Raw genomic sequence first — 12,435 nt, 5'->3', positions numbered from 1 at the left:
CGAACGCTGAAAAAGAGAAAAGCCGAAATCAAATTTGTAGCCGATAAAAAAATTGGCATAACGGCCAAGAAGCGAGTCTTTAACCAGAAGGGCGGATTCCTACTCCCGCTCCTAAGTGTCGCAGTCCCATTTATTACAAGTTTAATAGCGAATCGATAGGATGGAGTATGCAGAGAAGATGTATTTAGTTCCGCACCATCAACTGGATAAGATGAAGAGTGAAAACCCCCGCGAGAATATTCAACGGAGCGTAGAGAACGATTTGGATGACGCCATAAGAAATATTCTACGTCGCACAGACATGAATCCGTACGAAAAAGCCAAACTTTACACCAACACCCTTACCAGGTTTTTGAACATCGTTAAACAAGGCGATCGCGAGAGCAGCGTTTTAACGCTTTCGTTACCTAATACTGATTCCGGTCATAAAGATGAATCAGTGGGTGTTGCTGCTGGAGGTATCGTTGAAGACGGCCTAGCTGAGGGGGCGGAGGATATTATCGATGAAGTTCTGAAGAATGTACCTTCGAGAAGCGTGAAAAACAGCAGATACATATTAGACAAGATGTCTAAAGCTAAAGGTCTAAGTGCATGGAACGAATCGGGCGAGTTTGTGTTCAGGGGTAACGCCGTACGAGGGTCACACATGGTCGATTTGTTAAAAAATGTTACGGCGCCTCAAAAGGTTAGGGATGATCGGAGACCTATAGGATGGCCCGAGTTTCTACGAGCGTTTGCTGAATTAAACATTCCATTTTCTACAGTGCCGAATCAACGGGTCAGACACGCAATTAACTCTCTAAAGCGTAAACCCGGCACCCCAAGCCCTCGCCGTGTTAGACCTTATAAAAAAACACAGAGATATTCACCTTATGCAGTTCCAGAGTTCGAAGACTATGTGTTTAAATCACCGGCTCTCAAACGAAAGCGGTGGTTGGAATTTTAACTAATCTTTCTATTTTGTGTATACATTAAATAAAAAGACGATAAACAAATATATAATGATTTTAAGCTTTTTTATTTATACGTCAAACAGGTCTGCACACAGTGAATGCAAGATAACATTTTATCATTACAAACATATGGTCTTAATCTCTTCACAAATAGGGACACCATTTTATCATTTTTAATAGAATCATCAGTGTATAATTTCATCACATGGTTATAGTCGTAGCCTCTAGCTAAATGATAGAGAAAAAACACACAATGTTGTCCACAGGTATCCGATGAAAAATCCTGGACACGTCTATCGGAATGCAACACATCAACGTCGTTGGTTGTTAGAAAGTCATTGATGCTGATTGGAAAGCGGGGACTGTCTGGTGGATTGCCGAAGCTGTCAAAAAAACAAGACGATCCATCTTGGGGTAAATAAACGGCGACCCAATGCTCTCCCGGCAGCCTAGCAGGGTGTGTGTTTATGATGACCATCGACGGTAAGATCCTCAGCGTTTTTTTGGGTAGTTGATCGCATGGTAGAACCCCGAGAAAATGAGTCCTACACGTAATTTTATCCATGATAGCGGTGAGTTGTAGCGTATTCATCTCAGTAGTAATCGAGTAATACCTGTCTGCGGTTAGAAAGTTCCAAAATCGAGTCAAATACTGAGTAAACTAATAAATTAACGGTATTAGGCAACGGTTGCCTGAATCGTGCTTCGAGTCTGATATTCCCGGACTTGATGAGCGATATGTGCTGACCACAGTCTTCATCAGGCGTCAGGTTAAATGCGTAAAGTGTGTATCCGTTCAGGAAATCACTCCTGTCGATGGAGAGCGCCTGGTTTTTAAGATGTCTCCCCGTCGTCATCGCCAACTGATAAAATTCGCGTACTGCCAAACCATCTCCGAAATTAGGTTGTAGAGGTTTGGAGGGGAATTGTTGTCCGTCGACATAGACGGCTAGGAACTCCAGATCGTAATGTTTGAATGCAAATGGGTTTTTTTCGTAGGAACCGGTGAATGCGTCATTGTCGACCATAGCTATAACGATAGATTTTGGTAGGGTTCCTAAAAACAGATTTTCTTGATTTGAAACGCGTGTCCCCTCAGGTATGGAGAAATTTTTTAGAACCACCCTATCTATTGGGTACTTCGCTGTTGCCGAGAGTAATGCTTGGGCGTGTCCCAGTCTCACCGGCGGTGCCACGGTGACTTTCTTGACAAATAGGGATGCCGACTCTATTTTTATTTTGTAAGCTACATCATCGCACCTCATCAGACAGAATTCATCTTTTGCTCTAATTAGACGTATCTTGATGTCAACACCGTTTAACAAAAGTTTTTCTTGAAAGAATATGTCGCTATGTATAGGGGCCATCAGTTCAACCACCTTGCTTTCGGCAGTGTAGAGCGATCTCTTCGTCAGCCCCGCGTTACGCCCAACCGGATCGTTAGAATCCATATGACCAGCAGTGTCCTTGTAAAACAATCCTGCGGAGAAAATTGATTCCAACGAATCTTTACTGTAGTTGATCAGACTCTCTATGATGCACCGATAAGGATAGGTGCTCGAACTCTGAGATATTAGACGATCGCCTAGGGTCACATCGACTTGTGAAAATATAGTGGCTCCAGGATAATTTATTAACGCAACCCTTGCAGGATGCACGATGTCGGCACCATTAGGTCTTGTGATTTTCACCCGTAGGTAGAGCATCGTGTTATTTAGATCCACATAATCGTCACCATTGCCAGCGATAAAAAACTCTAACGGACCGCTGTCGGAAATTGCGGATAAAGGCGATATTTCTAGATAACCGTTTTTCTCAATAACGGTTTGTGTTAGCGGTAGGGTAAATAAGTCCAACTCGGACTTGATGCATTCTCCTGACATACGATGCAGTAGCGCCATGCTAGAATATGGTTTTTATGAATCTCTTGACGGATGATTTTCGACTAACAGACTTCTTACGCTTTCTGCGTATGACTGGTCGCTTCTTTGTTCCACTTGTTGTTTTCTTCTTCTTCTTCTTATTACCGCATTGACCACGCCTCCTCGCACCAGGCGGTTTATACATCCTCTTACGTCCCATGACCATCAATCCTGACCCGTCTTGAGCATTAGCATTATTGCCATGTGCTCGCGTCAATACGTTTGAGACGACATCGGATACTATATTTTTAGCAGCGGATTTTAGGTGGGGTTTCGCGATGCTAAATCCTCTTTTTAACAGGGGTATGGCCATCCTGAACAGACCTCTGAAAAGTCCTCCTAACCCAGCCCCATACATAACCCCTCCCCCGGCATAGCCTGGTAAACCCCCTCCGGCTTGATTTCTGTAATAGTCCACATAGTCCGCGGCATGGGAGTCTCTAGGGTTATAGTAATAACTCATTTTTAAAGAATAGAATGATTAGCTGGTTTAAAGTGTAGTTTCACGATGACTTTCCCGTAAGAAAACGATATTTCGCGGTTTTGGTCGTCCTTCAACTCTATGGTAATGCTGGTGATATGATCCTTGTTTATTGATGCGTAATGTGGGGAGTCGTATCTAGCAATGACGGTATCGTTGCTTTTACCAGATATATGTACACATCTCAAAAGCGGGACGTAAGAATCGCCTACCGATTGATATTGGATGATGTCGGTGTAAACGTACAATGTGTAGAACCCGGCGTTGATATCGGTTTGATGAGGAGCGTACGTAATGACGCTCGTAGTAAAATCACCTTCTTTATGATGGTTTGAATGTCCGAGAGCCTCGTCCGGTATCATACCTAAAATAGTAGCGAGTCTACCTTGAAAGCTAACTGAAATGTTGGGTCTCGCAACCAGAAACACTTTGTTTTTTAATTCATCGTGATTCAATACTGCCGAGGGTGCGAGAACTTGATTTATCAAACGGATGATCGCACGAATGTTGGCGTAGTACCCACCGCTTATTTGTAATCTCCTCGATACAGAAAACCCTGATAAGTCTTTTTTAAAAGGTCCAGCGTCTTCAGCCCCCGCGTTATTCGCCAGTCCTGGGGCAGTGTGTAGGACGAAATAACCATCTTCATCATTAAAGTTATACCAGCTTCTAGGATATTCGATTTCGGCTAGCCCGACCTCCCATTGTCCCTTCAATTCTATAGCTTTTGCTAACCTGGTTGTGTAGGCGGATATACGATTTTCGGGGTATACTCCCAAAGATGCATTGCACGGTAGCGTAACGTAGAAACCTTGATCATCCATGGCCCTTCTTCACCCGTATGATCTCATCCGTTAAACGCCGGCTTGTTTTAAGGTGTTTGTAAGTCCACCAGAGTTTTTTTATCTATATAACTATTGAATTTTGAAGGCCATCCTAACCATTTCACTAAAACAAGCGTAGATTTCCCTTGTTTTTTCTGACCTAAAATCTTTTCCACCTTAAAAGATTTGTTTTTACTGACGATTATTTTTTGTAGCTCTTTTTCATAAAAAACTCCCTCGATGACATCACCGTCATAATCTGTGAGTCTGTAGACTGGTGGTTTGCGCGGTATGCACGCGGCTATGGTGAAAAATTCTTCCGTGTAGTTCTGCTCATAACCTTTGGCGAACGGGCCTCTCACTTTAGAAATCCTGACGACGTCACCGACTTTGAAATTAAATGCGATTCTCTCGGTCTTCTTTATATCCCCGTACAAGTTTTGAAACACTTGACCCTCATTTGCTTTGTTGACGTCCACGGGTCTCATTTTGATACTTCGATGATAACTGACGTTGTACCCCTGGATAATGTCTTGTAAAACATCTATGTATCGTCGCGAATTTGTAGCCGTTAAAAACCGCCACATTCGACTTTTTAACGTTCTATTAAATCGTTCCACGACGCTGGCTTTCAAATCGGTAGCGGTAGCGAAATGATTAATATCATACTTTTTCATTACATCTTGAAAATGTTTGTTAAAAAATTCCTTTCCCTTATCCGTCTGCAATTTCTGCGGTACACGCCCCTCTTCGAGTATAGACTCGAATGCTCTAGCAACCTCTACGCCAGTCTTATTCTTCAATACGCGAACCGATGAAAATTTTGTAAATACATCGATACAAACCAGCAGATATTTATGATTATCATTATCCTTTGCATATGCGATCATGTCGACTAGATCGGCCTGGAACTGCGTATCGATCCCGTACACTACTACTCTATTTCGCTTGTATTTTATAGGGGCTGTTTTGTGTAAAGTGTAAGCATCCTCGCCAGACAGCCATTCTGAAACCTTTTTATCGCTTAGATGAACCCCGCTATCTTTTAAGATTGCGTCTTTTAATCGTTTTTTACCCCCTAAAGAACCAGGGTTGGAGGGTGTATAATAAGTCTTTTTCATGAGCTCCGTCATGCTGCCGTTTCAACCGCTGTAAAAGAATAACTCGTACATGTGGTTTGAATCAATCTTTTATTAAAAAAGTTACAGGATATACAATTTAACTAAATGGTATTAATATAATACAAGATCGTAGACATGGTTATAATAATAATAAATCCATCACAAAAAAAGTAAATTGAAAATAATAATAATGTTAGTACGACAAAATCTAAGTAAATTTAATATAATGAAGTTAGTACAAAATGGATATAATAATAAAATATAGAACAATTGGATATAACAACGTTACGTGATTAGTCTAAGTAAAATGGATATAATGAAATATAGAACAATTAGATATAACAACGTTACATGCACAATCTAAGTAGGATAATAATAATAACATCAATGATTGTCTAACCAGAAAAGGAAGTTTCGGCATGCCATCATGTTACGATCTAGGATGCGATTGACAAACATTATGATAATTCGATCACTGTCGTCCTCATCATTGTCTTTTCGTTTTAAATCCAATAGTCGGCATACATCTGATACATACGTACACATACAGAGCACGTCAGGGATTGCAAACTCATCAGAACATTCAATCATCATAGTCAGAGCATCGTTTATCAGTACACATGGGGGTTCAATACCATTGACACACATGTTTGCTAAATCAGACCATGATTTAGGTAAGCCTCTTAACATATTCATCTGTTTCCTGAGGTTTCTTACACGCTTGGTGTCAACATCATTATCATCATCATCATCACATTCATCATCTGATTCGCTATGGTGCCGGATTTTACGCAGCAATAAAATCAACTGTCTTCTGTAATGTCCTTTAAACATGTATTCCATGAAACTCTTTCGGCTAAATGCAGCAGCCATGCTGGTGGGGTTTTGATCACTCTCCATTCACAGTTGCGAGACCTTCCCAGAGATCGACGACGTCGTGGACTATTTCGTCGCAGGGTTTCTCCAGAAGTCCGACTCTGATTTCTTCAAGCTTAGCGCCGATGAATGGTTCGTCTTTTAATTCGTGCAGAATAGTCCCAACCGTTCCTTGAATCCGTTGTGGATGAGATTTTAACCCACAACGTTTTAGCACGATACCGATGATTGCGTAAAAATAGGGTCTAAACAGTTTGGTTGAAAGTTCATCAAAATGGGTGTCCAAGTAGTAGTTAGGAGGGTCAAACAGGCAGGAATGCTGCAACTGACTCGGGTGATCAATCTCGCAACCCTCACACTCGTCCTTCAGCTTCGTTCCGATGAGATGTTGGAGTAAAACCGCGGTCGCGGCTTTTATGATTTTGAACCCCAAGACATCGAAACATCCGTCTGTGACGTCGAAGGCATGATTAGCATGAGGGAGGGTCCGGTCGATTTTAGATATGTCGTAAGAAGCCTGATCTTTATGGAGCTTGAAAATTTTGAATGTCCCCATGTCCGAATCCTCGACTTTGTCGGGGTCGATTTTGATACCTGGACCGCGGTCGTTTTGCACGTTCAATGTTTCAGGGTTAATAATATTACCAGGACCCCAATCGTTTCCAATGCATGTGTCAAAGTCTATGCGACGTTTGATAGTTTTAGCCGATGACCAGTCTTTGTGGTGATCCAACGGATCACAGGCGTTGTCTTCGGGAGGGTCAAGAATGCTACCGAAAGAGATTCCGCAGCTGCACACATGTTCGGGTTCCGAAGCGCCGTCTTCACCCATGTTTTATAAATGACGCATGTAGGGTCTAGTTGCCTGAATTTATTGTCGTTGTAGTAAAGGGGGTGGAGACACGGATTTATAAAAAACAACGCTTGGCAGGGTTTCCCGGTCGAGGTTTACGATGGGCGTAGCGAATGGTGGGGGACGGGAGACAATCAAACCCGTCGTCGCGCGGGGTTCTCTCAGGGTGAAACAGCTGCAATTTCATTTTGTTGTACCCGTCATGAATATCACACCATTCGAACAATTTGTCGATGGTCGAAAAAAAACCATTCAGCTGATACAGATCACCCCACTTGAACAAAAATTGCATTTCATACAAGTCATGATGATCCTTAGGGACGACTGTTCGGATGTTGGTGAGCTTCGTCTTGTCTTTACAACTGAATATGTAAACAGAATCATTCGGCGGCTTGTTAGTATGGTCGCCCACCACACGGTACTGAATATTCGGGGTCTCCCCACCCCACTCCGCCACGTACAGAGGCTCTCGCCCTGTGTCATTCAGATCCGTCCAGATACATTTGTAAAATAGATCCCAGTCTTTTTCAGGAAATATCAGACACGGATCCTCACCTGTCTGAAACTCACGGACGTGGGGAGTGGTGTAGAGTATAACAACTCTCGTCGGTTTGTGAAATTTGTACCCGAATACAAGGCCACTAGGCATCACAAATTCGTGTTCAGTCCATTCGGAAACATCATGGAGAAAATTTGTCAAACGGACATGACCATAAGCTTTTCTCGGAGCCATAGTCAGAGTTGCTATCATGCTGTTGGTCAGCCCCGTCTCTGGGGGTTGTGGGGATGCTAAACCGTCCATGCTCGTATAGCTCATGTCTCTGTTGGTTGTAGAACACACTGACACCATTTATATATATATAGACCCGTCTGGAATGTCAACGCACAATGGTTATGTCAAAACATTTGATTGATCGGATAGATAGGTCAACTGCTCAGCCCTTATCATAGAGGCCGGATGGTCAAACTGCCAACTGATCAACCCTTATCAGTAGAGACCCGATGGTCAACCTGTCAAAACATTTGATTGATCGAATAGATAGGTCATCTGCTCAATCCTTATCTATACACACCGGACGCACAACCTGTCAAAACACATGATCGATTGGAGGGGTGGGGGTCAATAGGTCAAACCACAACAATAGACACCGGAAGAGGCGGGACCGGAAAAGGTCAAAGGTCAAGGTCAACCGGAAGCCATCAATCATTTTGACACATGGTATAGGGTATTTACTACTGATGTAGCCCTGGAATGGCACCATGAACTTATTACAGGGTCAGTCAGTCAAAGAAAAACAATTTTATTTTATTGTCCATTCATCCATTTTCCAAGCTTGTCCCATGTGATGCTTGATCCTATCCCAGCTACTCAAGCTGAAGGCAGGGAAACAACCTAGAGACTGTTTTTGTCTTATTTTAGTATGTTTATGTACTATTAGTATTTTTTGTTAAAATGTTAAATTAGTGATTATTTTTATATTTGCAGTTTTCGTTTTAGTTTAAGTTTTGGTAAATTTGTTCATTTATTTTTCTCATAGGTGGCGAGTCCATCACAGTTGTTTTGTTTTGTAGTTTCATGGCATTTTACACACACGACACACTGCTAAAGTAATTTCAGTTACTGTTTTTTTCTTTTCTTTTTACCCCATTGGTGAAATGGTTTTCTTGTTTTATTCAAAACTCTGCTCAATTTTGTTAATACATTTATTTGATTACACTAGCAATCTTATATATTGTTTTTGATGCAACATTTTCTTGGTTTAAAAATGTGTATATATTTTTATTGGAAAATTAGACAAAAATACTGATGATTTTGATGACTTCTTTTGGCACTGACCAAACCAATTGTAATTGTAAATGTCCTATTGCTCATCATTTGTTGCAGTTACCACTTTGGTTAGTACACTGTATTAGCCTTTCAAGATCAGCTTTTGCAGCTCTTTAGGAACATTAAAGGCGATTTATACTCTCTCAAGCCCTGATGGTCAACCTAGTAGACCATTTGTAATAGCATGTGTTTTTGTGAGGAATTCCCTCTGCACACAACGATGGATGGGTTTGTATCAGCCTCATCCTCCCACCTCACATCTGACCCAACAGAGCTTACCAGGATGCAGTATTGCTGCAGGCAGTTGTGTTCACCAGAAAAACACCTATTACTGTTTCCGTTACGAGATCAAAAGTAGGTTCAGTATTAAATTCTGAGCTCATCTAATTGCTTTTGAATTTTAGGAAATTGTGCGGTGTAGCACATTCACCTCAGAATGCCTGACAGTGCCTTTCTTTGTCTGTGTGTATGCATTGGGATGTACAGGCTTGCATGCTGTAAAGACATCATGCAGATTCCTTTCATCTGAAGCTCCTCAAGTTCAACCCTGCCAGGCTGTGACAGCTCCTCTCAGCCACCAGCAGGAGGGAGCGGAGTGGATGTGTACATCCATTATTTTCCTTCACTCCATCCGTTTTCTCAACTTGGAGCAGCTGGGCTGTGTCAGTAGTCTGTGGAAGACTGTACTGGAACGCCTGTGCTTAGTCACTGTAGAGTTTTTTTCCATTCTCATTCCTGCTATTTATGCACGTTCTCTGTGCTCTGTTTCGGCTGGGACTCGCCCAGTCTCGAGGATAGAAGAATGGATTCCTTTTACAATTAATCTGTTGATCTGGTTCACAAAATCAGTCTGTACGATTAGTTTACATATTGGTCTGTGCAATTTTCAGTTTAACAACACTTTTCAACTGAGAATAGAGAACCGTCTCTTTCAGACATGCTGACATTTTGGCTCTATGCTGTTATTAATCTACGCTGTCTTACATTTGTTGGTCATATACATTTTTGCTTTATAAACTTAAGCATATGGTGTTTGTTGTTGTTGTTTTTTAGCTGGGTAGTATGTTAGTATGCTAGTAAGACCTTGATTATTTGGATAAGCGTCTGCTAAATGAATAAATGTAAATGATTAGTTGGTTTAGGTGTGTTTTTATTGGGGTTAGAGCTAAGCTTTGCAGGACAGTGACCCTCCAGGAGCAGGATTGGGCACTCCTGGTCTAGGAAGCAATCAGGTCCAGTGGGTTGATTTATAATATTATAAACAAATGACTGTATGTCATCATTTTCCAGAAAAGTAAAGTTTATGAATTTAAAGGTAGGGTAGGCAATTTTGTAGTGGCAGGCAATAGAAAGTTAGCTTTGAAAGAATGAGCCACACCTCCTCCAAAACACATGAGCGTGCAGGTCGCGCAGGTCGCGCATCATAAGAGATGGTGTTAAACTTACCTGCATGTCTCAAAGCACATAACATTACAATAATAATGAACGTAAACAACTTACAGAGCTCTTATTTGTACCACCTGACTGCTGCAGTTCATTTCGTCTTTGATAGTGTTGAAATATAAACGCATAAATCTGAGTCTGAGGACATGAACAGCTCTGGGTGCAACGTCACAGGTTGCCATCTCTAAATTACGGTTATGACATAAGCTTGTTGTTTGGGTTCAGAAGGAACTGTAAAAGGCGGCTTTTGTTTGCGGTGGTCTGTGTCTGTCTGTGATGGCGTGTGATGTCTGCACGAGCAGGGTGCACACACTGACAGGCAGGTAGGACATCGTACGATGTAGGACCTGTTGCATTCGGACCGAAAGTTTTTTGGTCCTGAGACTTCCACAGACAATATTATGTACTTTATTCTAAATATGTTGACCACATCTATCATTGATTGCTATCAAGATGTGAAGAGAGTTTCAACTTAAACAACAAAAAGTGTTTATGAAAACTATTGTTTACCTTAACCTTTAAGTATAGCTGTAAAAATGTGTAATTGCAAAGTAAAAGCTTAAATTATGTGGTGTAGCCTTTTTGTTTAGAAGACTTGAGATTATATGGGGGAAAATAATTAATGTAAATATAATTAATCTAAAACATTTGATAGACCCTTTTCACATTCCAAAGTTCTCAGAAGTAGAAGTCATCATCATGGGTAAACTTCTATGGTGAATGGAATTTTTACATTCACATTTGCCCCAGTAGTGAAAGAATTCATAAGAGCGTTTTATGACTTGTCAAAAGAGGAAAAAATATTAAGAGATTGATTATGTTGGTCAGAAGAAAGGTGTAAGATTTGCCTTCACTTCTTCTGCTATTGTATGAGAAATATTCATGCAGCAGCATTAACTAATTGGCTGTAATTTAATTTCCAAGGCAATTTAACATAAAGTATGCTGTGAATGTACATTAAACTTTTCAAAAATGAAAAATTGAAGTTGCTAGATTTACGATGTTAATAACTGAAAATGCGTCATCACAGTGAGTGAAAAGGTATCAAATATTGAATTATATTATTACTAAAATTAAAAATGTATATGTTCATATTTAGTCTAAACCATGATAAATAATGTAATGTTTTAGTATATATTTTTTATTTTATTAAAAATTAGAGTTTTGTGTAGTTTTGTGACCATAACATTTAGACCGAAAGCAGTTCAACAGAGGCAACTGTTGTACAGTACATGTACAGTAACTGACCCTCTGTCTCCTGATGTTCTGGGCGTGACTGGATCTATCCATCATGCTCTCGGCCCTCAGCCCTGTGTCTGTTAGAGCTGACTCAGGCCTTCAGTCTGCCTGGAGGAGACCTCCCCACCTCAACCCCTTACAGCCATGCTAACACCCATAAAATGGACATGTCAGCTTACCAGTAAATAAGATTAAGAATGTTAAGTATATGTGTGCCAGACTGTAAGGGAGGGTGACTGTGTGTAACTGGATGAGGGCCAGAGGACAGGATGCAGCCCTGTTCTGCAACAGTCTGCCTGTGTCTCACACTCAGTAGGAAGCGCCACACTTTCTACTCAGACTCTTGAGCCCCTCCCTTTCCCAAACAGTGTGTTGTGGAATATTGTATTCCATAATTTGAGGGTCTTGACCTCTTTTGTATTGTGTTCACAGTTCTAGTGTTATTTTAGTATTTATTTATTATGTACTATTATAGTATTTATTAATTTTGAATTAGCATTTTCATATTATTTTTAAGTTTTAGTAATTTTTATTAGTTTTTTTTATTTATTTATATATTTCTTTAAAGCATTAATTGATTCATTTCAGTTTTAGGTTTAGTCATTTTAGCACATTTTATTTCAGTTCATTTTTCACTTTATATATCTTATTTTATTTTAATTGGCGAAAGCAATGTTTAATAGTTTTAGTTTGCAATAACAAAACTGTACCATCCCTTGGGTTAGTTTTTGTTGTGCCCTCGTCCTATATCTTTCCATTGTGAATGGAATTCAATTGTCTGTTTAAAAGTGTTTAATCTCACCAAATTAATTGCAAAAATAATATATAGCCTACTAATAGTATAATTGTCTCTGCACTTTAGACTTGGATATGAGAAAATAACATAACATAATAA

The 12,435-nt window shown here is 40.5% G+C and overlaps 1 protein-coding gene across 2 annotated transcripts in view; it reads left to right on the top strand.

Annotated features, from left to right (window-relative positions):
* The window catches only part of hivep3b (HIVEP zinc finger 3b), an 80,766-nt gene that overhangs the window by 28,782 nt on the left and 39,549 nt on the right, over positions 1 to 12,435 (top strand). The gene's annotated exons all lie outside the window — the stretch shown is intronic.

This window comes from Phoxinus phoxinus (genome assembly GCF_949152265.1).
Source record: "Phoxinus phoxinus genome assembly, chromosome: 10".
Classification (NCBI taxonomy): domain Eukaryota; kingdom Metazoa; phylum Chordata; class Actinopteri; order Cypriniformes; family Leuciscidae; genus Phoxinus; species Phoxinus phoxinus.
This window is presented reverse-complemented; position numbering and strand designations above follow the sequence as displayed.